General features: G+C 41.5%; 1 long non-coding RNA gene across 1 annotated transcript; it reads right to left on the reverse strand.

The window, feature by feature from the left end:
• Nucleotides 1-359: 359 nt before the first annotated feature.
• LOC150058706 (uncharacterized) lies at nt 360-19,557 on the reverse strand. Its single transcript, XR_016536550.1, has 3 exons — nt 19,258-19,557; nt 9,880-10,006; nt 360-495 (listed from the first exon to the last, which is right to left on the reverse strand). It is a non-coding gene; the product is annotated as an uncharacterized LOC150058706 (long non-coding RNA).
• Between the last annotated feature and the right edge of the window lie 8,329 nt (nt 19,558-27,886).

The raw sequence follows: 27,886 nt of genomic DNA on the forward strand, positions 1-27,886 counted from the left end.
CTGTACTGCATACATAGAAAAAGCCAGAAGTGATGAGTGGTAGAGCTCTAGCCTTGAGAAAGCCCAAGGACAGTGCTCGGGTCCTGAGTTCAAGCTCTAGGACTGGCAAAAAAAAAAAAACAAAACTGAGAAGGGGGAGGGAAAGTGAGAAAAACATGGGTATCAATGTTCAAGAAGTAATATACCTACTACCTGACAAATGTAACTGTAAGCCCTCTATACACCACCCCAATAATTTAAAAAATGGAGTAGATTTTTGAAAACATAACAATACTTTCCCCTTTTATTTTCTTTCAAAGGAACATGGCATATTACATTATTGAGTCAAGATGAAACCGTTTAAACAATTGCCCCCAGGACTAGTACCAAGGTTGCTTGAAGTCCACCTTGCCTGTTCCACATCTCCCTTCTCCTTTTGTGCAGAACAGACAGCAGACATTTTATCTTCTCCTGTTTGGAGGATAAGTACTTGTCTCCCAGAGACACATGGCAAAACTGTGAGTCATGGCAAAACTGTGAGTCAGTCTTCACACTGTCTTATTGTTATTGTCCTAATCTCAGCTCTAAATCATGAGTTACTCTGTCATAAATAAAGGGCAAGTTCTCTCTGAGTCCTTTCTGTTCTCCTACTGTAGAGATCCTATTGCCCATCCCAGCCTGTGAAAGTAAGATTCAGCATGCTAATAACATTGTGAGTCATTACTGTTCAACATGTTTCATTCAGAATTAAGTGAACAAAGACATTTTTTAAATGTATAGGGAATTTAAAGTTGAGCCATATGCCGGGGCCAGCCGGCAGCAAACCAGGGTTTGCGGATTGGGATTCCTGAAATAGGGGCAAGGACTAGGAAAAAATAGAAGAGAGACAAACAGATGGAGTTCGGGAGGACTACAGCCCAAGTCAGCAGTCCAAGAAGACTGTGAGCTCCAGACTGCCGCCTAAGAGACTCTCTCGTTTATTTTAAGTTCCGACCTTAAATACTCTTCTTAAAACTAGGGAGTTGCCAGAGGCTACATTCATACAAAATAGTAAACAAATCACATATAGGATAAATGAGAAAGGATTAACATTGCTTAAAGTCATCATGATAAGAACTGATTGACATTGCTTAAAGTCATCATGATAAGAACTGATTGACATTGCTTAAAGTCATCATGATAAGAACTGATTGACGTTGCTTAAAGTCATCATGATAAGAGTTACTTCCTTGTGTATACAGTTGTGTAGGTCCAAGGTCAGGTCCAAGGTCATTGACCCCACAGTCGGTCCCCAACATCTCCCCCGTCTTTCTTTTAAAAGATGCGACTTGCTTGTCTTAGGTTGGGTGGATCGCTGACTCTGCCTTACCCGTCATGGGGAACTTCTTCAGATCAAGCTGAAGGCCCTGTCTTAGGTTGGTCAGAGAGCGTCCCCTCTTATCCCATCCTTGACTGCGATTCCTCTCGGGGGGGAATTCATCCATCTGGGGCTTAGATCTGTGGAGTTGTTCGATTGGTGACCATTGGACGGCTACTGGCCATAGGTGTTGATTTGTTCCCAACCATAGCTTCAGTTGTCACTTTACTTGGAGTAGAAACAACAGCAGTTGGCTTGATATTGGCTGTTGGTGGATCTGAAGTGCTGGCAATTCCTCATTCTTCAGAAGCTGCAGTAGTTTTCAACGTGATCTGTCTCTGCTGTTCTGGGACTTACTAGTAGGTTCTTGAGGCTCTTTTTTCGGCTCTAAGTGCCTCCCTTGATGCTCTCGGAGTTCTCTCTCCAATTTACTGATTCGACCTTCTTAATGGGACTTAAGAGCTGTCATACGAACATCAAGTTCATTTTTTTGCTGATCTAATGTTCCATTCTCCCCCTTCTTTAAAACAATGCAATAATTCAAACCTAAATGATTTTCTTGATTAAACCTTGAACATGTTCACTCACTCATTCACACACATTCATACTCAAAGATTTTAAAGTGCACAAAATTAATATTGGCCATTCATTTTAAGGAAGTTTGTGTCAAGAGAACTTTGCCAATTTTACTCTTGCAGGTGAGAATCAGGTTCAAAACAAAACTTTAGAAAAACCTTAAGGATCCATATTTAAAACTGGTACCAATTTCAAAGACAAAACTGGACAAGAAAAATATGTAACACGAACAAGACAAAGAAACAGAGACTTTTACACTTAACATAAAAACATGAATTCAGGTCTTTTCCGCATTACTGGATGCATTACTGGAGGGTTGGGGGTGAAGGTCCAGTGGGTCGCTGCTTGGATGACCACTGTCACTCTCCACAATCCGAACATAGCGTTCGGGCAGCCAGCGGGCATCATTTTCTTCCTGTGAGAAAACACATACATGCCCTCTACCCCAGGTTAGAACAGGATCTGGTCCGTGCCAAGCACCAGTTAGGGGATCCTTCCATTTTACTAAGGCAAAAGCACGCTGCTCTCTTTTTTCCCAGAATCGCTGAGCAGCAGATAAATTATTTGAATCCAGATTCAAAAAATTTAAAACAAATAAAGCATGATTAAGTATATTCACAGGGGTAGCGGGATACGACTCTCCTTTCTGTATTTTAGCAATTTGATGTTTTAATAATCCATTAGCTCTCTCCACGATGCCTTGACCTTGAGGATTGTAAGGAATGCCTGTAATATGAGTGATATTATAAGAATGGCAGAAGGATTGAAATGCTTGGCCTGCATAGCCAGGGCCATTATCTGTTTTTATTTGCGAGGGAATCCCCATCACAGCAAAACATCGAATGCAGTGAGAAATACAATGTTTAGTAGCTTCCCCAGCAAGGGGGGTGGCTAGGATAAAATTAGAATAAGTATCTACAGTAACATGAACATATTTTAATCGGCCAAATGATGGAACATGTGTGACATCCATCTGCCAAATGTGATTAGAAAGCAGTCCTCGTGGATTTATACCTAAATGAGGAGCTGGTGAGAAGGGCACACAGTTGGAGCAAGTTTTAACTATTTGACGTGCCGCTTCTCTAGATAATTTAAACTGTCGGCGCAAGGCTCGGCTGTTTTGATGATGGATGGCATGTGACTGCTTAGCAAGTTCAACTTGAGTTAAATAAACTCTGGTGGAAGAATCAGTAACTGCGTTACCCTCACTTAAAGGGCCAGGAAGATTAGTGTGAGCTCGAATGAAGCCAAAAAAACAGGGGTGGTTGCGAGAACAAAGCAAAGTTTGTACTTGGCGAAATTGGGTCTGGATATTGGAGTTAGTAGTTCCAATAAAGGGAACAGTTTCTATGACTTGAAGAGCACGAATTACATATTGGCTGTCTGAGTATAAGTTAAAGGGCTCGTCTTGTAACAGGACAAGTGCTTGTAAAACAGCCTCTAATTCCACCTCTTGGGCGGAGGAAAAACCCGTAACCCAAGATTGAGTTTTCCCATTAATGGTCAAAGCAGCCTTTCCATTAGAGGATCCATCTGTAAATACCAAAGCAGCAGAAGATAAAGGCGAGGCCCGTACTATGGAAGGAAATAGGAACGTATGACACGCAGCAAATTGGAGGAGTTTGTTAGATGGGTAGTGATGCAAAATTTTTCCCGTATAATTGGCCCAAGCAATGGCCCAAGAATCGCAATGGGCGAATAGCCAATCTTGTTGTTGTAAATTATATGGGACACAGATAAAATGAGGTTCCTGACCTAAATATTTACGGGAATCCACTCGGCACATATGTATCAGATTAGCTACCAATTCGTAGTAGGGGGTCAGCACTTTGCCGGGTGTTGATGGTAGATAAAGCCATAAAAGTGGGCCATCCTGCCACAATACAGCAGTTGGGGAGTGAGAAGTAGCTAAAATGTAAACTCCCCATGGTTTAGAGTAGTCACAATAGTTCACTTGTTGCTGGGAAATTGCCTTTTCTACGCGATTTGGATGGCCCTCTCGGCGTCGGGATTTAAATTGCGCAAGGATGTAGGGTTGGTATCTCCTTTTAAGAGATCAAAGAGGGGTTTTAACTCTCCAGTGGACAGCTTTAAATAAGGCCGAAGCCAATTTATATCTCCTAAAAATTGCTGAAAATCATGAAGAGTTCTTAAGTGTGAAGTTTTTAATTGTATTTTTTGGCTTTTAAAATAGTGTGGGCCTAATATATGGCCTAAATACGTAAAAGGGGGATGTTCCTGAACCTTTTCAGCTGCTATTATAAGGCCAAAGCGGCTCAGATCTTGCTTTAGTTGTCCAAAGGCTTGTCGTACGACGGTAGGGTCAGAACAAGCCAACAAGATGTCGTCCATATAATGAACAATATAAACAGAAGAGAATTTTTCACGGGTGGAAGAAATGGCTCTAGCTACAAAACTTTGACATAAAGTTGGGCTATTTGCCATGCCCTGTGGGAGCACAAGCCAATGATATCGCTTCATGGGTTCTTTAAAATTAACAGAGGGGACGCTGAAGGCAAAGCGCTTACAGTCTTGAGGCGCCAGGGGTATAGTATAGAAACAATCCTTCAAATCTATAATAATCTTATAAGTATCCTTTGGGATTGCCATGGGGGAAGGCAAGCCGGGCTGTAAGGCTCCCATCAGTTCCATAGTTGCATTTATCTTTCTCAAACCCTGTAACAGCCTCCATTTACCTGACTTTTTCTTTATAACAAAAATTGGAGAATTCCATGGAGAGTTAGAAGGGGCCACATGTCCCAAGTCTATCTGTTCCTGTACCAGCTGCTGAACTGCAATGACCTTTTCTAGAGAAAGAGGCCACTGTTCGACCCATACCGGTTCTTCCGAGAGCCAATTTATGGGATCAGCATGAGGGGCAGGACAAACAACAGCCCCCGTTAAAGAATACCCTAATCCTTGCCTCGGGGGGTGAGACTGGGGTTGGAGTGGCTCTAGCTCCCCCTGTGCTGCTCGGCCTAGTCCCCTAAAGGGGAGGAGGCCTTGATCAAGTAACTGCTTAGTGACCGCAGCACTAGGACTAAACATATACACTCCCATTTTTTCCATGATATCACGACCCCATAAATTAATTGGCAGATGATCCAGGACAAATGGCTGAAAATGACCGGAGTGCCCTTCCTCATCTCTCCAAACAAGGATCGCACTGCTCTGCTGTGGGTCAGTTGCTTGCCCAATCCCCTGTAGGGAAGTCATAGAGGTTGTCAGGGGCCATTGGGCTGGCCAATGCTTTTTAGATATTACAGACACATCCGCTCCTGTGTCTAATATTCCTTTAAAGGGTTTTTCTTGTATAAATATAGTCATCTCAGGCCTCTCTTGTTTTATGCTTTGTACCCAATAGATATCAGAGGATCCAAATCCTCTCTGTCCGCATGGGGCAGAAGAATTAGCAGTCTCCCCATGAGATAAAGGGACAAGTATTAGTTGTGCTAATTTTTGACCGGCTGGGATTGATACTACGTGTTTCGGGGCAGAGGCCATAACTTTGATTTCTCCAGTGAAATCCTGGTCAATTTTGCCAGGTGTAATCTGTTTCCCTTTAAGGGCTGAGCTACTTCGCCCTAACAGCAATCCAGCCACTCCCGGGGGAAGGGGACCGAAGACCCCCGTGGGGAGAGCTTGTGTCCCCATCTCTGGGGTCAATACTGAGCAGGTGGAGGAACAGAGGTCCAATCCTGCGCTGCCTGGGGTGGCACGGAAGAGGCTGGAGACTGATTTTGGGGGGTTGTTAGAAGATTTACTTGTGGCCGAGAAGAGGGAGGGACTGCCCCATGGTTTTGCGGGGCCAGAGGCTGGCCCCTTCTCCAGTTTCCCGAAAACGGGCGGCCATTGCGATCTGTTCTTGACCTGCAATCTTTAGCCCAGTGCTTCCCTTTACCACAGCGTGGACATGTGCCAGGTAATTTTTCTCTCTTTAACCTGGCCTGGCGTGGGCATTGCGTCATCCAATGTCCTATTTGTCCACAAGAGAAGCAACGCTCTGGGGGTCTAGCAGCCCGGGCCTCTGGCCTCTGGCCTCTATATTTTAGAAATTCAGTAGCAGTCTTTCCTTGAGGAGCGGCGGCTAAAGTAAGGCCTTGTACATGGGAGGGTCCAATATCAGCACATAGTGAAATAAAGTCCGTGATTCCTCCCTTATTCCTATGGGGTCTGATAGCCGCCTGACAGGCGGCGTTGGCATTTTCATAGGCTATGTGTCTAACTATAATATTCCTTGCATTCTCATCTTGTACTAGGTGGTCTGCAGTCTCCATTAATCGAGACAAAAATTCTAGATAAGGTTCATTCGGTCCCTGTTTAACTTCTACTAAATTTTTTGTACGATTGGAATTACATAACCTTTTCCAAGCCTCTTTCGCCGCAGCATTTATTTGTAAATAGGCTTCCTTTGCATAACCCAATTGATCTTCGGTGTTTTTATAGATTCCCTCTCCTAACAACTGATCAAAAGTGTAAGGCAGGTTCTTAGACCTATTTGTTTCAATTTTAGCCCGACACTGTGCAGTGAACTCTGTCTCCCATAATAAGTACTCTCCTGCACTAAGGCATGCTCTGGCAAGCCGCTTCCAGTCATTTGGGCATACAATACCAGCACACGCGGCCTCTAATATTACTTGAGTAAAAGGGGCAGTTGGCCCATATTGGGAGCAGGCACTCTTTAAATCCTGCAATAGTTTAACAGTAACAGGTTGATGGTATACTTGTTCATCCTGATCAACTAAACTAGGGAAGCATCGAGGCTCTGAAATATCTTCCCTCTCTCTAGCACCCTGAGCCAGATTTAATTGTGATGCACTGTGCCTGGTTGTAGTGCCTGTTAAAAGGGACTTATTGCTAGGGCCTTTAGGCTTGAAAGGTTGGAAAAGGGATTGAGGCCGTAAGGCTGCAGCCGGAGGCGGTGGGTGTGAGGGATAAGATTTAGAATCAGACACCATAGTGGCCTGAGGGTCATATTTCTTTCCTACTTCTGCGGGGGCTCTCTGCTCTATCCCCATTTTAGATAATAGATGTAGCATTTCTTCTAACCTCTTTTCTATTGTAGCTATCCGGTCCTCCATCGGCTCATCATAACTTTCCTCCCTCATATTAAAATTTGAATTCTGATACTCAATATCTACTGGTTGTTGTTCCCTTTTCAAGATCTCACTTAGACTCTCTTGGGCTGCGGCATATGGCTCAGCCTCAGATTTTTCAGAAGGGTCCTTTAATTCATAAAGTTCCCTTAATTCAAGTTCAGCATTCTCATGTTGAGGATCTATGCCTTCACTTACTAAATTCCATACATCAATAGCCTCTACTGGGGTCTTTTCGGGGCCATATACATTATAATAATCTTTAATTCTTTTTCCTATCCGCTGCCAGGCTTTTTGGAATTCCTCCTCTATAGACCTTGGGCATGCCTCCTCGAGAAACTGTAGGAAGCTCTGAAGTACCCCTTTTTCCACCCACATTCCGTGGGCTTCAAGTAGGCCTGTTAAGATCGGTAAATATGACATATAGCTATTAACTTGACCCATAATTTTTTCTCCTGACTATACACTCTCCTAATAGTCCTACGACGTGTTACTCACCACAGGGGGGGTCCTTCACCTTGTCCCAGATTTTCAGGTCCCTGTTCGGGCGCCAGTTGCCGGGGCCAGCCGGCAGCAAACCAGGGTTCGCGGATTGGGATTCCTGAAATAGGGGCAAGGACTAGGAAAAAATAGAAGAGAGACAAACAGATGGAGTTCGGGAGGACTACAGCCCAAGTCAGCAGTCCAAGAAGACTGTGAGCTCCAGACTGCCGCCTAAGAGACTCTCTCGTTTAAGTTCCGACCTTAAATACTCTTCTTAAAACTAGGGAGTTGCCAGAGGCTACATTCATACAAAATAGTAAACAAATCACATATAGGATAAATGAGAAAGGATTAACATTGCTTAAAGTCATCATGATAAGAACTGATTGACATTGCTTAAAGTCATCATGATAAGAACTGATTGACATTGCTTAAAGTCATCATGATAAGAACTGATTGACATTGCTTAAAGTCATCATGATAAGAGTTACTTCCTTGTGTATACAGTTGTGTAGGTCCAAGGTCAGGTCCAAGGTCATTGACCCCACAGTCGGTCCCCAACAGCCATAGATCTACAGATCTTTCTAAAATTGGCAGTAGATACAATCCTTGCTATTATTTAGGTTTTGAAGAAAGATATTTTAAAAAGTAAGTACTATATGATGTAAAAATCAATGTTAGTAAAATCTTTTAAAAAAATGAATAAAAGATTAAATCAATCTCAAAAAAATAAGTACTATGAAATGTACATCAGATATTTTCAGATCCTCAGCATGGCTAGGGGGCATTTTGCTAAGTGAAATAAACCAAGCACAAATGGCAAATACTGGATGACCTCAACCTTGGAATCTAAAGTAGTCAAATTTAGAAATAGAGGGTAGAGGCATTTGAGCTGTTTCCATGCCTTGGCTATGGAGAATAGTACTTCAGTAAACATGGTTATCCTATATGCCCCTTAATGGTCAAATGGATCAAGAAAATGTGATATATATTCACAATGGAATTTTACTGTTCTGTTAGAAGGAATGCTGTTGTATTATTCATAAGGAAATGGAAAGACTTGGAAAAAATTATGTTAGAAGAATTAAGCCAGACACAGAGAAACATGGGTCATATGGTTTGCTTCATTTGTGGTAGCTAGAATGAGCCTAAGTGGTTACAAAAGAATTTGTTGAAGAGTAGTAGCCTCAAATAGTGTAATTTTATAGAAAGACAAAGTCAAATAAGCACCAGGAAATAAGCACTAAGAAATAGGTACTTTTAAGAGTAGGTTGGGATAAGGTGGAGATGGGTAGATAAAAGAAGTGTGGAAGAGGAGGAAATGCAGCCAAGAACTCAGGCTATGCACTGCAAAATTCAGAAAATAAAGGCAGAGGTGCGTTGAAGGGGGTGAGAACGTTGAAAGGAGTAACATCGATGGAGATGCATTGTACTGATAAAGTGCTTTCTTAACTCCACCAAAGTTTTACAGCCACTTAAAAATAATAAATATTAAAAAAAGAAAGAAATAGAGGGTAGAATGACAGCTGTAGAGAGTTTGAGGAAGGAGGAAATAGAGACCCTTTCACTCTTTTTACAGAGAGTAAAAGTTTCAATTGTGAAAGCTGAGTACAGGCTAGGGATCTCATAATGTCTATGCAGAGTCATTATAGTTACCAACAATATGCTGTATACTTGGATCTGAAAAAGAGGGTAGAGCTTTTGTATTCTTACCCTACACAAAATGATTAATAATAATAATAATAATAGAGTGGGTAAAGTTTAGGAAATGATGGATATGTCTATGCCCTTGGAAGTAATGATTTATTTTTTCTCAACCGTGGGACTTAAGCTGTGGACCTGGGTGTTGTCCCTGAGCTCTTCAGCTCAAGGCTACTGCTCTATCCCTTGAGCCACAGTGACACTTCCAGTTTTCTGGTGGTTAATTGGAGATAAGAGTCTCAGGAGGGCTGGGCATGGTGGTTCACGCCTGTAATCCTATCTAGTAAGGAGGCTGAGATCTGAGGATCTCGGTTTAAAGCCAGCCCCAGCATTAAAGACCTAGAGACTCTTATTTCCAGTTAACCACCAGAAAAACAGAAGTGGTGCTGTGGCTCAAGAGGTAGGGTGGTAGCCTTGAGTTGAAGAGCTCAGAGACATTGCCCAGGCTGAGTTCAATCCCCATGACTGACAAAAAAAGAGTCTCAGGAACTTTCCTGCTCTGGCTCATCTTTGAAGCAAGATCTTCAGTCTCAACTTTCTGAATAGCTATGATTACAAGTGTGAGCCACCGGTGCCTGGCTATTGTTATTATTATTATTATTGTTATTATTATTATTACCAGGGTGAGATATAGAGGGTTTACAGTTACATTCATAAGGTCGTGAATATATTACTTCTTGAACTTACCCCTTCCAATATTTTTCTTCCGCTTTTCTCCCTCCCAAGTTGTAAATTTCATTTCGAACATATTGTCTTGTGAATATCATTGTTACACTCGTTCATCCTTTGTCCTATCATCTTGTTTTTTCCTTTCCTGGATTCAAATAAACAAATAAATGTATATATAATACATCAGGTACCAAAGTCAGATACAGCAGCAACGAAGGATGAACCGTAAGGGGAAAAAAAAGAAAAGAGGGGAAAAAAGAGTAAATAAATATCTTCACATAGAACATTAAAAACAACAACCACAAGGATAAATCCCTTGTTTCCCTATCCTGACATTCATTTTACTTAGCCTCATCCTATATGGTTACATGCACATAACTTTTGAGCTATTGTGTTTCTCTGCTAGGAAAATCCTAGATGCATACTAATTATTACAAATGGGGGAAACCATGGAACCTATGCTTTTTTGGGTCTGGCTTACTTCACTTCATTTAATATAATTTTTTCCAAGTCTTTCCATTTCCTTGCAAATGGGGCAATGTCATTTTTTTTTCTGATGGCAGCATAGAATTCCATTGTGTATAACTACCACATCTTCTTGATCCATTCATCTACTGAGAAGCTTAAGGGTTGGTTCCATATCTTAGAAATTTGAGTTTTAAACTCTACTTTCTTTCTTCTTCTTTTTTTTTTTTAGGTATGATACTGGAACTCAAACTCAATACCAGCCAATATATCTTTGGTTAACACTCTACCAACTGAACTACACGCTCAACCTCAAGTTATGCACGCTTCATGATATATACAATCATAGCTATATACAACATTTATTTACTTATTTATTATCAAAACTAGCACTCTACCACTGAAGCTTCCCCTCCACTTCCAGCTTTTCTTATTTGTTAATTGGGCAGTTGTGGAATTTTCTGCCGGCATTGGGTTCAGACTGGGAGCTTCATATCTCAGCCTCCAGCACCTGGTGAAACAATTTTTTATATGTTATATAATAGGTTATTTAGAAACTGAGCATCTAGGGGAGGAAAGTAGGAGAAAAACATGAGAAGGAGTATCAATGTTCAAGAAGTAATGCACCCATTACCTGACGAATGTAACTGTATATGTTACCCCAACAATAAAATACAAAAAATAGCTTGGTGCCAGTGGCTCAAGCCTCTCCTATAGTTACCCAGAAGACTGAGATCTGAGGGTGATAGTTTGAAGCCAGACTGGGCAAAAAGTCTGTGAGAGGGGCTGGTAATGTGGCTTAGTGTTAGAGTACTTGCCTAGCATCCATGAAGCCCTGGGTTCCATGTCTCAGTACCATGTAGACAGAAAAAGCAGAAGTGGTGCTGTGGCTCAAGTAGTAGAGTAGTGCTTTGAGCAAAAGAAGCTTAGGGACAGTGCACATGCCCTGAGTTCAAAGCCTAAGAACTGGCAAAAACAAACAAACAAACCCAAATAAATAAATAAAAGTCTACGAAACTCTCATCTCAAGGCAGAAGTGGAGCTGTGGATCAGGTGGTAGAGCACTAAGCTTGAGGAAAAAAAACACAGTGTTCAGGCCCTGAGTTCAAAGCTCCAGGACTAGTATAGACACACACACACACACACACACACACACACACACACACACACACCTCAACCAAACCTGAACATCAGTGACTCACACATATGATCCTAGTTACTCAGGAGTGTGAGAACTGAGAAGTGCAGTTCAAAGCCAGCACAGCTAAAAAAGTCAGTAAGACTCATTTCCAATTAACTACCAGAAAAGCAGGAAGTGGAGCTATGGCTCAAGTGGTAGAGCACTAACCTTGAGCAGAAATAAATGCTCAGGGACAGCATTCAGGCCCTGTCGAGTCCTAGAAATGGCACACATATGCACGCACCAAAACCCCTTGGTTAATAATAAAATCATTTAAATAAAACAATTTATTTTCATTTTATTTTTATTAGCATACATTAGTTGTGCAAGAGAGCAGTTCATTGTGACATTTCCATATGGATATAAATGTACTTCCAGGCAGGCACAGTGCCTGACGCTTGTAATCCTAGCTACTCAGGAGTCTGAGATCTGAGGATCAAGGTTCAAAGTCAGTCCAGGCATAAAAGGACCGGAGACTCTTATCTCCAATTAACCTCTAAAAAACAGGAAGTGGGGCTTGGCTCAAGGGTAGAGTGGTAACATGGAGCTGAAGAGCTCAGGGACAGTGCCCAGGCCAAGCTCAAGTCCCATGGCCTACAAATAAATAAATATATATATATATATGTATATATATGTACTTCTATCATCTTTTTTTTTCATTCATTAATTTTTTTTAACCAGGTGCCGGTGGCTCAAGTCTATAATCTTAGCTACTCAGGAGGCTGAGATCTGAGGATCTCGATTCAAAGCGAGCCTGGGCAAGGAAGTCTGAGATTCTTATCTTCAATTAACCACCAGAAAACTGGAAGTGGCATTGTGGCTCAAGTGGTAGAGCACTAGCCTTGAGCTGAAGAGCTCAGGGACAGCACCCAGACCTAGAGTTCAAGCCCCATGACTGACAAGAAAATAAGATGTTATTACAAAGGTGACATACAAAGGGGTTACAGTTACATAAGTCAGATGATGAGTACATTTACTTTTGGACAATGTCACTCCTTCTCTTGTACTCGCCCTTAATTACTTTCTTATCCCACTATTTTCTTAACAGAATTCATTGTTTGATTTTTTTATATATGCAAATATATTTCCATTATACGTATCCTCATTCACCTCTTTCATTAGCCCAACCTAATAAAATCTTACCATGTACAGTGGCTCAGATCTGTAATTTCAACACTTGGGACACAGAGAAAGAACTGCAAGTTCAAGGCCTACATAGTAATACCCTGTTAATTTGATTTATATTATTTGTAAAAGTATGTTATTATTGGGTTTTTTTTGCCAGTCCTGGGGCTTGAACTCAGGGCCTAAGCACTGTCCGTAAGCTTTCTATATATGTGAGTCCAAGGAATTGAATCTGGGTCCTTGTGCATGCTAGGCAAGCGCTCTACCACTATGCCAATCTTCTGGCCCTAAAATGTTTTTAACTCAAAGATAATAATAAGGGCTGGGAGCATTATCTAGCAGTAGGGTGCTTCCCTACCATGCACGAACCTTTTTGTTCAATTTCTCAGAACCACATACACAGAGAAAGCAAGAAGTGATGCTGTGGTTCAAGTGATAGAGCACTATCCTTGAGAAAGTCCAAGGACAGTGCCCTGGCCTTGAGTTCAAGCTCCAGGACTGGTAAAAAAAAAAGACAATAATAACATACTTTTACAAATATAAATCAAATTTATTAAATATTATATTTGGATAACAAATGAAGAATCTACAACTCTCGTCCAACATATACACATGACTACATTCATGAGGGCATACTCTAAGGCTAAGTCTCTTCCTCTACTCAAGAAGTAGCTGGATGCCAGGGGCTCAAATCAGTAATTCTAGCTACAGAAGGAGTTTCAAAGCCATCCCAGGCAGGAAAGTCCAGGGAGATTCTTATCTGCAGTCAACCACAATGGGTCAAAAGGACGGCTGTGGCTTAAGTTGTACAGTTCTAGCTGTTAGCGGAAAAAGCTCAGGGACCACACCCAGGGTGAGCATTCAAGTCATATTACCTACTATAGGCAAACACACTCATCAAAAGTATTCAGAACTGGCGTAGGAATGTCTATGAGACTCATTATCAGTATTTTTTGTTTGTTTGTTTGTTTTGCCAGTCCTGTGGTTTGAATTCAGGGCCTGAGAACTGTCCTTGGGCTTTCCTCAAGGATAGAGCTCTACCAAATGTGCCACAGTACCACTTCTGACTTTTTCTATGTATGTGGTATCAAGGAATCAAACCTGGGTCTTCGTGCATGGTAGGCAAGCACTCTATCACTAGGCCAAACTTCTGGCCCCTCATTATTATTATTATTATTATTATTATATTGGACCATTATCTCTGATAGTTTTATTGACTGATTGATTGCCAGTCCTGGGGCTTGAACACTTTTGCTCAAGGCTAGTGCTCTGCTGCTTGGGCCACAGCACTACTTCTGGCTTTTTCAGTATATGGGGTATTGAGGACTGGAACCCACGGCTAAGCAAGCACTCTACCACTAGGCCATCCATACTCCTGACTTCCTTTGAGACTCTTATCTCCAGTTAACCTCCAAAAAAAGCCAGCAGTGGAACTGTGGCTCAAGTGATAAAATGTTAATCTTGAGAAAATAACAACAATAATAAAGAACTCTACCTCAGGGCCAGCACCCTTGCTGATTTCAGCAGTCTGCACATAGCTAGGGTTACAGGTGTGACATTCACATGCAGTCACTGTGCCTCTTGAATCCATTAGTTGTCAATTTCTAAGATAAAAGGTCAGAGCCCTTCTACCAGGAAAGCTAAAAAGTTATGAAATATGTTTTCCTAACCTTTTTCCATTGCCTGTGGCAGACCTTGTGTAGGAAGAGCTCTTCCTGAGTTTGATAAATCAAAAGAAGAGGCTTTTAGGAAGAGTTGGCGTTTGCCTGACTGCTCTGCTCCTCTTTCCTGTGAAAGGGCAAGTGAGGAGACTTCAGAAGAACAGCTTGAAATTGAACATTTGAGGAACAACTACTACTAGACTCATCGATCAACTAAAGGATGCAAGAGACACAGTGACTGCGTTTGAATGTCAGCTAGCTTCTTACAACCACCGGAGCTCGAATAGTCACTTGACACTCCTAATCCGTTTTCCTTATCTGTGAAATGGAAATAGTAGAGTGTCAGCCTGCTGGACTATCATTAGGATTTACCAGAAATACATGTAAAGCATTTACAAGTGCCTAATACAGAGTAGCTGCATATGTTAGCAATTGTGATAATTGTTGATATTATTATTATTAATTGGAATCCAAAAGTTTGGTTGTCTCAGCTCTCATATCTGATTTCATGTATCTCATCTTCTTTCTTTCCTTCCTTCCTTCCTTCCTTCCTTCCTTCCTTCCTTCCTTCTTTCTTTCTTTTTGTGGATCATGGGGCCTGAACTCTAGACCTGGGTGCTGTTCCTGAGCTCTTCAGCTTAAAGCTACCACCCTACCTCTGGAACCTCAGCCCCACTTCGTATTTTCTAGAGGTTAATTGGAGATAAGAGTCTCACATTCTTTAGTTCTTTAGTACCTGGCTGGCTTTGATATTTGATCCTCAGATCTCAGCCTCCTGAGTAGCTAGGGTTACAGGCATGAGCCATCCCATCCTGCCCGGCAATATATCTCATCTTCAAGAATCATTCTGAAGCAGGGCACCGGTGGCTCACACCTATAATCCTAGCTACTCAGAAGTCTGAGATCGGAGGATGACATTTCAAAGCCAGTCTAAGCACAAGAGTCAGTGAGACTCTTATCTCCAATAAACCACCAGAAAACCAGAAGTGACTCTGTGGCTCAAGTGGTAGAGTGATAGCCTTGAGGTGAAGAACTCAGAGACAGCACCCAGGCCCAGAGTTCAAGCCCCATGGCAAAAAAAAAAAAAGCCAGAAAAGCTGTGGTTAAGTGGTAGCATGCCAACCTTGAATGAAAAATCCAAGCAACCCTGGGCACAGTGGCTCACACCTGTAATCCTAGCTACTCAGGAGGCTGAGATCTGAGGATCGCAGTTCAAAGCCAGCTCAGGCACTAAAAAGTCTGTGAGACTCTTATCTCCACTGAACCACCAAAAAACAGGAAGTGGTACTTTGGCTCAAGTAGTAGGGCAGTAGCCTTGAGCTGAAGAGCTCAGGGACAAAGCCCAGGCCTAGAGTTCAAGTCCTAAGACTGATTAAAAAAACAAACAAACAAACAACAACAACAAAGAAAAAGCCAAGCAAGAATGTGAGAGCCTAAAGCCCTGAGTTTAAGTCCTAGTATTTACTGCCCCTCCCACCATTCTGATAAACCAATGATCAAACTCTTGGGAGAGAGGAAGAGAATCAGCTGCCAGTTTTTCCCCCCATTAGTAGCATTAAATTTCAATTCTGACTCTTTCTTTCTTTCTTTCTTTCTCTCTCTCTCTCTCTCCCTTCCTTCCTTCCTTCCTTCCTTCCTTCCTTCCTTCCTTCCTTCCTTTCTTTCTTTCTTTCTTTCTTTCTTTCTTTCTTTCTTTCTTTCTTTCTTTCTTTCTTTCTTTTTGTTGGTCTTCCGATTCTGCCTTTCTTATATGAGGGAACTAAGAGGAGAACTTTTTTGGTAGTAAAAATATTGAAGTATGAAAAGTGGAGCTGTGGCTCAAGTGGTAGAGTTCTATCCTTGCACTGAAAAGCTCAGGGAAGAGTATGGACATTTTACTATGATAGTTTATCCAGGTTAGCTTTGCAGAGTCGGGGGACATATCACATGGCAGCCTGAACTGTCAGGTTCAAGGGTCGCAAGGCTTTCCTGGCAGAAAATGGTTGTTTTGGTTATACAATCCAGACAACTATGTTGCAAATAATGTGAGGCCTGTTCTTTGAGAAACATACGTCTTCTTTCCTAATAAATTTCAATCAAACTCATAATGTTTAAATGTATGTCATAATTCAATTTATTTTTGCCAGTCCTGGGGCTTGAACTCAGGGCCTGGGCACTATCCTTGGGCTTTCTCAAGGCTGGAGCTCTACCACTTGAGCCACAAAACCACTTCCGGCTTTTTCTGTGTATGTGGTACCGAGGAATTGAACCCAGGTCTTTGCACATGCTAGGCATTAAAAAGTCCGAGAGACTCTTATCACTACTAGAAAACTGTGGCTTAAATGGTAGAGTGCTAACCTTGAGCACAAAGAGGCTTAGGGACACACCGAGGCCTTGAGTTCAAGCACCAGCTCCATCAAAAAAAAATAGGGTAAAATTTATGAATTGTCATGTTGTTAAAGTATTATGATTGTTGTTTCTATTATTTGCACCCATATTGGGGATTTAGACTCCTGGCCTGGACACTGTTTCTTAGCTTTTTTGCTCAAGGCTGACACTCTACTGCTTGAACCACATCTTCATTCTGGCATTCTGCTGATTAATTGAATGTAAGAATCGCATAGACTTTCCTACTAGAATTAGCTTTAGACCATAATCCTTAGATCTCAGCCTTCTGAGTAGTTAGAACTATAGGCATGAGCCACCAGTGCCCAGCAAAATGAGTATTATTTTACTCCCAGAGTGTGTGTTAGTATGTGAAAACATGTCTATTTGTCTCTATCTATCCATCTATATTTGTGTTGCTAAGGATTGACTTTAGGGCTTTATACCCTTGGGCAAATGCTTTTAGCACTGAGTAATCCCCATCTTCATGTAACTTTTTCAGTTAATAAATGTGAGAATATTTGCAAATAAGTTTTATCCATGCTTTATTTATATAGGATATATGTATTATATATTGTATGTACTGTATATAACTACTAGAAAACAGTTTAAATGGTACAATAATTGTCAGATCTCAAGGAAATCATGATTTTTTCAATATTGAATATGACAAGAAACTAGATTATTGAATTCTAGAAAGTTATACTTTCTACCAAGGTCAGTGGGCTTGTAAGTCTTGACATTCCTTTAAAGTTTCCCTCTTTCAGATAATCCCATGGCTCAGTTAGTGGTTATATACAAAGAGTTCTGGGTTTGTTGATGGTATTCTGCATATTGAGGCCTTTTCACAATGTTTTTCAACTTTATCTTGCTACACCTTAGCACCCTTAGCTGGAAATGAAAATAAAAATACTTAGTAAAAAACAGCTCATTGATAGCCATGAACAAAAGAGCTCAGGGGCAGTGCCTAGGCCCTGAATTCAAGCCCCACAGCTAATCAAAATAAAATAAAATCAGCTCACACCTGTAGCCCTAGCTACTCAGGAGGCTGCGATCTGGAGGATTACAGTTAGAGGGTACCTAGGACAGGACATTCTGTTAGACTCTATTTCCAAAATAATCAGGGGAAAAAAAAGTAGGGCTAGAGGTATGGCTTCAAAGCAGCAGCTGAGCAAGAGCCTGGAGTGAAGTTACGGCTATAAATAAATAAATAAATATAAATAAATAGCTTTTTAATTTTCTTTTCTGTTTTTATTTCTTCGTAATAGGTGAGGTACTGAACTAAGTTGCTTCCTGCTTAGTTCTCAACCACTTGAGCCTTATTCAAGTCCTTCACTGGCAGTCTTGATGTTTGATCTAAGGATTTTTCACTTATAATTATTACTATATTTTTCTCCTAAAGAAAGGAATGCCAGGGCCGGAATGGGGCTAGTGGTAGAGTGCTTGTCTAGCAACCACAAAGTCTTGGGTTTGATTCTTAGGTACCAATACACAGAAAAAGCTGAAAGTGATGTTATGGCTCATCTGATAGAGCTCTAGCCTTGATAAAGCCCAAGGATAGTGCCCAGGCCCTGAGTTCAAGCTCCAGGCCTGACCAAAAAAAAAAAAAAAGGAATCTCATTTAGTGTTTGTTCACTTTTTTCAATTGTTTTCTCTCAGGGCCGGGAGTTTGGCCTAGTGATAGAATGCTGGCCTAGCATGCACAGAGACCGAGGTTCGATTTCTTGGTACCATATACACAGAAAAAAGCTGGACGTGGTGCTGCGACTCAAGTGTTAAAGCTTAGTGCTAGAATGCTTACCTACCATGAAGCCCTGGGCTTGATTCCTCAGTACCACGTAAGCAGAAAATACTGGAAGTGGTACTGTGGCTCAAGTGGTAAAGTGCTAGCGTCAAGCAAAAGAAGCTCAGAGACAGTGCCAAGGCCCTGAGTTCAAGCCCCAGGACTGGGTCATTTGTGTTAGGTTTCCAGGCAGCCTCAAGCCTATGGGAGGCAACAGGGGACAACAGAGGACTAGTAGGTGGCCAGGTGTATGTGTGAGTCTCTGTGTTGAGGGGCCAGGCCCTGGGAGTTGGCAGTGTCCCTTCGTGTCCTCTCTGGGAGTAGCCATTCTCCCACCACTCCTTTAGGGCTAAGCAGGCCAAAGCTCTCTGGAATGGTGTCATTGCCCCTTCCAGATATCTTTTGATCCACCTTCATAAAGTCTGTCAGCGCTCCTTAAATTATCCAATTTGAGACTAGAGGTGCAGAGCACTTGCATGTATATGGCCCTGGGTTTGATCTCAGTACTGCAAAATGAAAATAATTAAATAAATCCAACTTGAGTATAAGCCACTGTGATGGCTGTAATGCTTCCACAAAATAATTCACAGCGCAGGAGGCATTTTATAGTTCCGTCATATATTTCTTTTGTCAGTTCTGGGGCTTGAACTCAGGGCACTGTCCTTAGGCTTTTTCATTTGAGCCACAGTATCACTTCCAGCTTTTTCTGTGTATGTGGTACTGGGGAATCGAACCCAGGTTTTCATACATGCTAGGCAAGCACTCCTACCACTAGGCCAAACACCCAGCCAGTTCAATTACTTTATACTTTCACTCACCAGATGTCCCACCTTGTCTTTGATCCTGACGATGCTATAACTTAATGCCTTTGCATGCTTAGGTCTCTCCGTCACTCTCTAGCAGCCATCTCTTCACAGAGAAGTTCCTCTCAGTGTCACTGTCCTGAAGAAGCCTTTGAATTTTCTGTCCTCTCTGGAAAGACTTGGACTCTACTTCCAGATACTTCTTCTGTGGTATGCCCATAACTCTCTGAAGAAATTGTGCCTTCATTCATTGATTCCATTCCCACAAATACTGATTTTCTTTGATGTTGGTCACAGCTATGGGAACACAGCATAACAAAGACTCTGCCCTCGTAGAGGTTGTTTTTTTTTTTTTCTCAATGAGGGAGAGAAACAAAAAGTGAGGAAACAAAGAGATTTATGACATGTCCAACAGGGATGACAGATGAAGCAGGCTGACACACAAGCTGTGTGGAACAAGGAGTCTTGAAGTGCAAGTAGTTGTCACCACCAGGACTGAGGGAAGAGGCAGTGTTAGAGTAGAGGATGAAACTGGGTGACAATTGAGATAATCTTGTATCCAAGAAAACAAACTGGAGCTGGGGACAGAGCTCAAGTGGTAAAGTGTCCTGGGTTCAAATCCTGATTTAAGAAGGAAGGAAAAAAGGAAAGATGGGAAACAGGGAGAGAGGGAGGGAGGGAAGGAGGGAGGGAGGGAGGGAGGGAGGGGGAAAGATGAAGGAAGGAAGGAAGGAAGGGAGGAAGGAAGGAAGGAAGGAAGGAAGGACGGAAGGAAGATGCTTAGCATATCTGAGGAAGAGCTCTCCATTAGGCTAGGAAAGGCAGGACATGCCGCATGGAAGCTGTGCACCCTAGAACTGGTGCCTTTAAAGCCTTGACAGCTGTGTAAGAGGTCTCCCTGACTCCACTGTGACTTCCTTTCTTTCTTTTTTTTAATCTCCAGGGCTTTATCGGGTACAATGTGTCAACAGTGGTGTTCTCCATGAATTAAGTGATGTTGTAACTCCCTTAGGCAACTGAACTTTCCTAAGGGTCACAGAAATGACTGTGGCTTTTAAACATATGTAATAGCCAAATCGCATGGTTGGCATCCAAGACAGGGTTGGGGGTGAAAACTGTGGCCAACCCTGTCCTCTCCTGCCACCCTTGCTCTGTCTCTGTCTCTTCATGATGTAGAAAGTTCCAGTGGAATTTCAGGCACCAGACAAACTCTCAAGTATCACAAAGCATGCTATGGAACTGTGATGACAGAAAGCAAACGTGACATTTTACTTATTTATTTGTTTATTTATTTATATCATGACTTTTTGTCTCATAATTTTGACTGGTCATTTCTGTTGTCAGAAATGCTAAAGCTCAAGTGGGGTATGGTGGCTCACACTTGTAATCCTAGCTACCCAGGAGGCTGAGATTTGAGGATCAAAGCCACCCCAGGCACTAAAAAGTCTGTGAGACTCTTATCTCCAATTTAGTACCAGAAAACCAGAAGTGGTGCTGTGGGTCAAGGGGTAGGGTGGTAGCCTTGTGCTGAAGACCTCAGGGACAGGGCATAGGTCCAGAGTTCAAGTCCCATGACTTGAAAAGAAAAGAAAAGAAGCACTAAAGTTCCAGGGAGAAGGTCTCTGAGTGATGAGACCTCTCCTACTCTTGGGTACAAAGTTCATGACATTCTCATGTTTATAAAAAGCATTTGGAGCCAACTCAAGGGATAAGGTGGTAGCCTTGAGCTCAAGGACAATGCCCAGGCCCAGGGGTAGGCAGTAGCCTTGAGCTGAAGTGCTTAGGTACAGTGCCCATACCCAGAATTCAAGACCCATGACCCACACACACAAAAAAAAAGAATTTGGAGAGCTGGAGGTATGTTTCAAGTAGGAAAACATCTGCCTAGAAAATACGAGGCCCTGAGTTCAAACCCCTGTATCATCAAAAGAAAATAAATACAGTGAATTTTAGCAAACAAAGACAGCAACCAAAAAAGTTATTAATAAAGCAAAACAAGAAAGAATAGTAGGGCAGGCACATCTATCACAGGTACAATGACTACTCTAACGTCACAGGTGTTCGTTGTGCAAAGGTAGGTTAGAGCTGGACACTGGTGGCTTATGCCTTTAATCCTAGCTACTCAGAGTCTGAGATCTGGGGATCACAATTTGAAAGCCAGCTCAAGCAGGAAAGTCTATAAAGATTCTTACTTCCAATTAACTACCAGAACAAACAACAACAACAAAAATAGAAGTGAAGCTGGGGCTCAACTGGTAAAGCACTAACTTTGGGGACAAGGTTTCAGTTCAAAGTAAATTGGGGATCAAAGGTAAGTTGGGGTTTGCTTAAATTTACCTTAGTTTGCTTAAATTTACCTTCCCCTTTTTTTCTGGACTTCTGGTACCTTTAGTTATTCTTTTATTTTTCTTTTCATCAGCAGTGCCCAGATATATCAAGATTTCTTTACATGTTTAATATTAGGCATACATACATGCCTAGGTCTGACTATCCCTTTAGACAAAGGATAGGTTCTATCAAATGCTTCCTTCAAGAGAGGTGTTCAGGGCTGGGGGTGTGGCCTAGTGGTAGAGTGCTTGTCTAGCATGCAAGGGTAGCTGGGTTCGATTCCTTGGTACCATATACACAGAAAAAGCCAGAAGTGGTGCTGTGGCTCAAGTGGTAGAACACGTGCCTTGAGAAAGTCCAATGACAGTGCCCAGGCCCTGAGTTCAAGCCCCAGGACTGGAAAAAATGAGAGAAATGTTCATTCTTGACATTAATACGTTTTTGTGAAAACACAAAGGAGTCTGTTTCTTGAATGTTTTGTTCCCAGGGCAAGATATTCTTCATGTGCCCTGCTCCCCGAGCACAGTAATCATAGAGCAAGGTCAGAAGGAAAATTGCTGATCTTTTTTCCTTTTATATTTTTTTGACTCAGTATTGCAGCTTATTGAGGGACTGTAAAGTTCAGAGCAAAGAACACAGTTTGTGCATTTAATCAAGTTATCCACTAATACAATGTTTATATATTTAAATTCCAGGATCTTGTTTCTCATGCTTTACCTGATCTACCTCACCTCAGTTCCACTCGCTTAAGTAAATTTTGAGTGACTTTAAATAATAACATCCAAATTATTTAAATGCTGATAACTCAAGTATTAACTGCTTATCTCCTTGCTAAAAATGCACCTGTCATTCTTGTTACTCAGAGGGCAAGATCTGAGAATCATGACTAAAGTCTGAACAATCCCTGAGACTTTTTTTTTTTGTCTGTGATGGGGCTTGAACTCTGGGCCTGGGTGCTGTCCCTGAACTCTTCAATTCAACTTTAGCGCACTAACCCTTGAGCAACAGTGCCACTTCCAGTTTTCTGGTGATTAACTGGAAATGAGTCTCACCTTTCCTAACAAAATGGCTTTGGACCTTAGTCCTCAGAGCTCAGCCTCTTGAGTAGATAGGATTACAAATGTGAGCTACTGGCACCTAGCCCTGAGACTCTGCTCTTCAACTAACCACAAACAGGTGGAAGAAAGCTAGCCTTCAACAAAAATCCTCAGGAACAGCACCCACACTCTGAATTCAAGTCTCAGGATAAGCGCACACACACTGTTATGGGAGGAGGGGCTTCCACATCCCTCGAGGTGGGGATTCCACGTCCCACCAGAGTCCACCACACAGAGACAGTCTCATACAAAAAGGTGAATTTATTGGGGAAGTAGATTGTGAACTGACCGGCCGGGGACACAGTGCAGACTTGGGAGCTGACACTGACCCGAGCGGCTCTCATGCTGGGCTTTTAAGGACAAAACCCATGCGGTGGAACCTGGCCGCACACAGGTGGCCAATGGGATTGTCACATACCCAGAGGGCCCATAGCCAGCTCCAGCCACATGGAGGTAGCCAACAGGGTTACAACCCAGTGTTTGAATTTACCTATCACCTTAGTTGGAGTTGGCGTGCAAATTGGGCAGGACTCCACCCAAAGCAGTCCCCCCCACCCAAGTGGATATCCCTCCTCATGGGGGGTGGGGATAAGGTTGCCCCTCCCTAAAAAGGCAAATGTGGCTGGGCTGTTTTACCACTGTTGATCTTCCACAATGGGGCGGGGAACTCTTAGTGCATTCAAGATGGTGTCAGTCTTTGCTCCCCTTAACAACACCCCCCCACACCCACACACACACTTGGAAAACATTTGTGATATTCACATTCATGAATCAAAGTATAAATAATACATATAACATATTAAAACAAAATGTTCTGCCTGGGAGTTTGGCCTAGTGGTAGAGTGTTTTTGCCTAGCATGCATGAAGGCTTGGGTTTGATTCCTCAGTGCCACATGCAAAGAAAAAGTTGGGGAACTGGTGCTATGGCTCAAGTAGAAGAGTACTAGCATTGAAAAAGCCCAAGGACAGTGATCAGGCCCTGAGTTCAAGCCCCAGAACAGGCAGATAGATAGATAGATAGATAGATAGATAGATAGATAGATAGATAGATAGATAGATATACATATGTGCATGCATATATATGTATATATATATGCCTGAAAAAGGTATAGCACTTTTTACAATTTTTTACTATTTTACTTACTTTAGTTATTAAGTGAATAGTACATTGAGAAACATTGCAGCTAAGTTCTGATGCCTCACACCTGTAATCCTAACTACTCAGGAGGTTGAGATCTGTAGATTGAGGGTTAAAACTAGTGAGGAAGACAATTAGTCTGGGTTTTTTTTTTTTGCCAGTGCAGGGACTTGAACTCAGTGCCTGAGCATTGTCCTTGGGCTTTCTCAAGACTAGAGCTCCACCATTTGAGCCACAGCACCACTTCTGGCCTTTTCTATGTATGTGTTACCAAGAAATTGGACCCGGGTCTTTGTGCATGCTAGGCAAGCATTTTACCACTAGGCCAGACTCCCTGCCCAAATTTAGTCTGGTATTATGGTTTAATATAACCAGTTGGTCACAAAAAGCTAACCAATGTTTCAAAGGTAATTTGTGTACACAGCTCCCTGCTGGGTGTGTGCTCATTCACAGCTGGTGTGCTTGTTGTTTGATAATATCACAAGTGCTTAACCAACCACTGTGAATACCATCCTGCCGTAATTGCTGATAGAAAAACTACAGTGTCAAGAATTCAGTATGGCTATATATCAGTCAGTGTTTCCAGCTCAGTAAAGGAAAGGAAGGGACACACAAAGGTAAGATATGGAAAGTGATTTCTTCCCTAAAAACAGTTTAGTTTTCACATTGGGGGAAAGTGAAGGAACGGGTGACATTGTCTAGAAGAGAAATGTGCACATTAGCTCAGTTGTGAAATGGTAACCCCTCTTTACAACAACTTAATATGAACAATAAAATTATATTCTCAAAAAGCAAAAATGGAAGAAGTGGAGCTGTGGCATAAGTGGTGGAGTGCTAGCCTTGAGCTGAAGAGCTCAAGGACCACACCCAGGCATAGAGTTCAAGTCCCACGAACAATAAAAAAACCTAAAGTATTGTTGCCTTCCTCCTCCTCCTCTTCTTTTTCTCCTCCTCCTTCTCCTCCTTTTTTGCTAGCCCACCCCCATGAACAAAAACAGAAATTGACTAGATATGGAGAAATAGAAAGCACTACACATAACTGTTTTGCATATAAGATGGTACAGCCTTTGAGGAGAACATTATAGAAACTTCTCAGAAAAATACAGAATTGGGCTGGGAGCATAGTCTAGTAATCGAGTGCTTGCCTAGCATGTACAAAGCTATGGGTTTGATTCTTTGGCATCACATACACAGAAAAGGCCAGAAGTGGCATTGTGGCTCAAGTGGCATAGCACTAGCCTTGAGCAAAAAATGTCCAACGACAGTGCCCAGGCCCTGAGTCAAGACATATATATATACATGTATATATATATATATGTAATATATACTCCAACAATTCCACTTTTTAATGTTTTAACTTGTTATCATTAAGTAGTTGTACAAAGGGGTTATAGCTGTATAAGTCATATTTTGAGTACAATGCTTCTTGGTAAATGTAACCCCTTTCTTCATTCTCCTTCATTTCCCTCCTCCCATCCCTATTATTTATTTATTTATTTTTACTTTGCTGCCAATACTGTGGATGAATTGAGAGCCTTGCACTCTTTCTACTCCAGACGGATGCTCTACTACATGAACGACACCCTTGCTTCTGGATTTTTGCTAGTTAATGGGAGACAAGAATCTCATGGATTTTTTTTGCCCAGACTGGTATCAAATGGTAATCTTCAGACCTTAACCTACTGTAGCTAGGATTATAAGCATGAACCATAGACACTTGGCCAATAATTCAACTTTGAAGAAAATATCCCAGTAAATGAAAGAAGAGATTAAAAATAGAGCTCTTATACTGTAGGAGTTATAATAACATTCTTCACAGTCACAAGAAGATTAGCAGTGGATAATTGACTGAAAAACTGTGGTGTTAGCATACAATGAAATACTATTCATCCCCAAGAGAAACTAAAGCCTGATGTATGCTACAAGACAGATGAACCAGGAAGACATGCTGATAAACCAGACATAAAAGGACAAATATTGAAATAGGATAGGGAAGGGAGGAAAACAAGATGATTGGGACGGGGTGAGGGAGGGAAATGGCGACAAAAACATGAGAAGGGGTATCAATGTGTGAGAAGTAATGCATCTACCTGATGAATGTAACTTAACCCCACTATACATTATCCCGACAATAAAAATGGACAAATATTGTATGCTGTCACTTATGTGAGATATCTATATATCATCAAACTCAGAAAGAAAACAGAATAGCAGTTTCTAATAGAGAAGACTGGGGAGTTATTATTTTTTTTTATTATTTTTTTTATTTTTGCCAGTCGTGGGCTTGAGCTCAGGGCCTGAGCACTGTCCTTGGACTTTCTCAAGGTTAGAGCTCTACCACTTGAGCCTCAGCACCACTTCTGGCTTTTTTTCTATGTATGTGGTACCAAGGAATCGAACCCGGGTCTTCTTGCATGCTAGGCAAGCACTTTAACCACTAGGCCAAACTCCCGGCCCTGGGGAGTTATTATTTAAGACAGTTTACTTTGAGAAGACGAAATTTTTCTCGAGATGGATGGTAGAGATGGTTTACATAGTTTTGTAATGCCATTCAGTTGTACACATGTGGTTTGTTTTGCTTTGTTTTGTTCTGTGTGGGTTCTGAGCTTGAAGTCAGGGCCACCTGCTCTGACTTGGCTTTTTGCTTAAGAGCCATCTTGAGCCATGCTTCCACTTCTGGCCTTTTGCTGGTTAACTGGAGATATGAGTCTCTCAAATTTGTGTGCCCAAGGTGGCTTTGAATAGTATCCTCAGATCTCAGCCTCCTAAGTAACTAAGATTAAGGCATGAGACACCAGTTCCTAGCTTCAAGTATACACTTAAACATGATAAAGTGGTAAGTTTTAAACAAATATTTTATAATCAAAATTATAAAAATAAAACTCAATGGTTAAAGACCTAGCAAATTTTGAGTATTAAAATCACAGTGATTACTAGTAAAGAATGAAAATGAGTTCTTACATAATATCCACTTATTAATAAATGAAGAATAAAAATGAGTTCTAAAAATGTTTGACACCCACAACTATTTGAATAGAAAACTGCTCATTTTCTCCATTCATTTCTTTAACCCCTAAAATTCTGTAGCCCGTGGCTGAAGCTGCAGCTCCATGTATTCCTAATATACACATGCCCAGCTCTGCAAAAACAAAACAAAACAAAAAACGCATGAACCATTTCCAAAAATGATTCTCTGTTATACTATTACAAAGTAAGAGTTTAGTACTGAAAGGACCTTTTTTTTTTTTTCTTTTCCAGTCCTGGGGCTTGAACTCAGAGCCTGGGCACTGTCCTTGAACACTTTTTGCTCAAGGCTAGCACTCTGACACTTGAGCCACGTTATCACTTCTGGCCTTTTCTGTGTATGGGGTTCCAGGGAATTGAAACCAGAGCTTCATGCATGCTAGGCGAGCATTCTACCACTAGGCCTCAATCCCAGCCCTAGGGTCTTCCATTTATTAAGCAGGAGCTGCTGAGTTAATGTGTCCAACACCAAGAAATAGTTCTTAGAATCATTCAGTGTTCCATTTGCTCTATCTTGCTCTAACTTCTCTTGTTACAATATCTTTCTCTGTTTCTCCCTTTTAACTTGCTCACAATGCAATTCATTTCTTTTTTTCCTATCTAACGCTTCAGTTGTTAATATTATTTTATTTATATCGAGATAGAGTCATAGTATATAGTTCACACAGTCCTTGAACTCCAGATCCTTTTGCCTCAGCATCCCATGTGCAAGGATTACAAAAACAAAACAACCCTCTAAACTAAAAATTTTAATCCTTCAACAATATGCCTCCAATATAATTAATAACAGGAATATATTAACATTGTCAGCCTTCAAATATTGTCCTTTTATGTTCTGCATGAATTCCTTCATTTTACCCTGTTACAAATCCATTAGTCATACTAATTTAAAACTATTCTTCCAGGTAGGCCCTAGTAATTTTAGCCTATAATCATAGCTTTTCAGGAGGCTGGCATCCCAGGGTAGTAATTCAAAGCAAGCCTGGGGACAAAAAAAGTCTGTGAGACTTTTAGCTGTAAAGGACTAGCAAAAAGCCAGAAAAGGTGGTGTGACTCA

This window comes from Megascapheus bottae, chromosome 9 (assembly GCF_031878675.1).
Source record: "Megascapheus bottae isolate mThoBot1 chromosome 9, mThoBot2.hap1, whole genome shotgun sequence".
In the NCBI taxonomy this organism is placed as follows: Eukaryota; Metazoa; Chordata; class Mammalia; order Rodentia; family Geomyidae; genus Megascapheus; species Megascapheus bottae.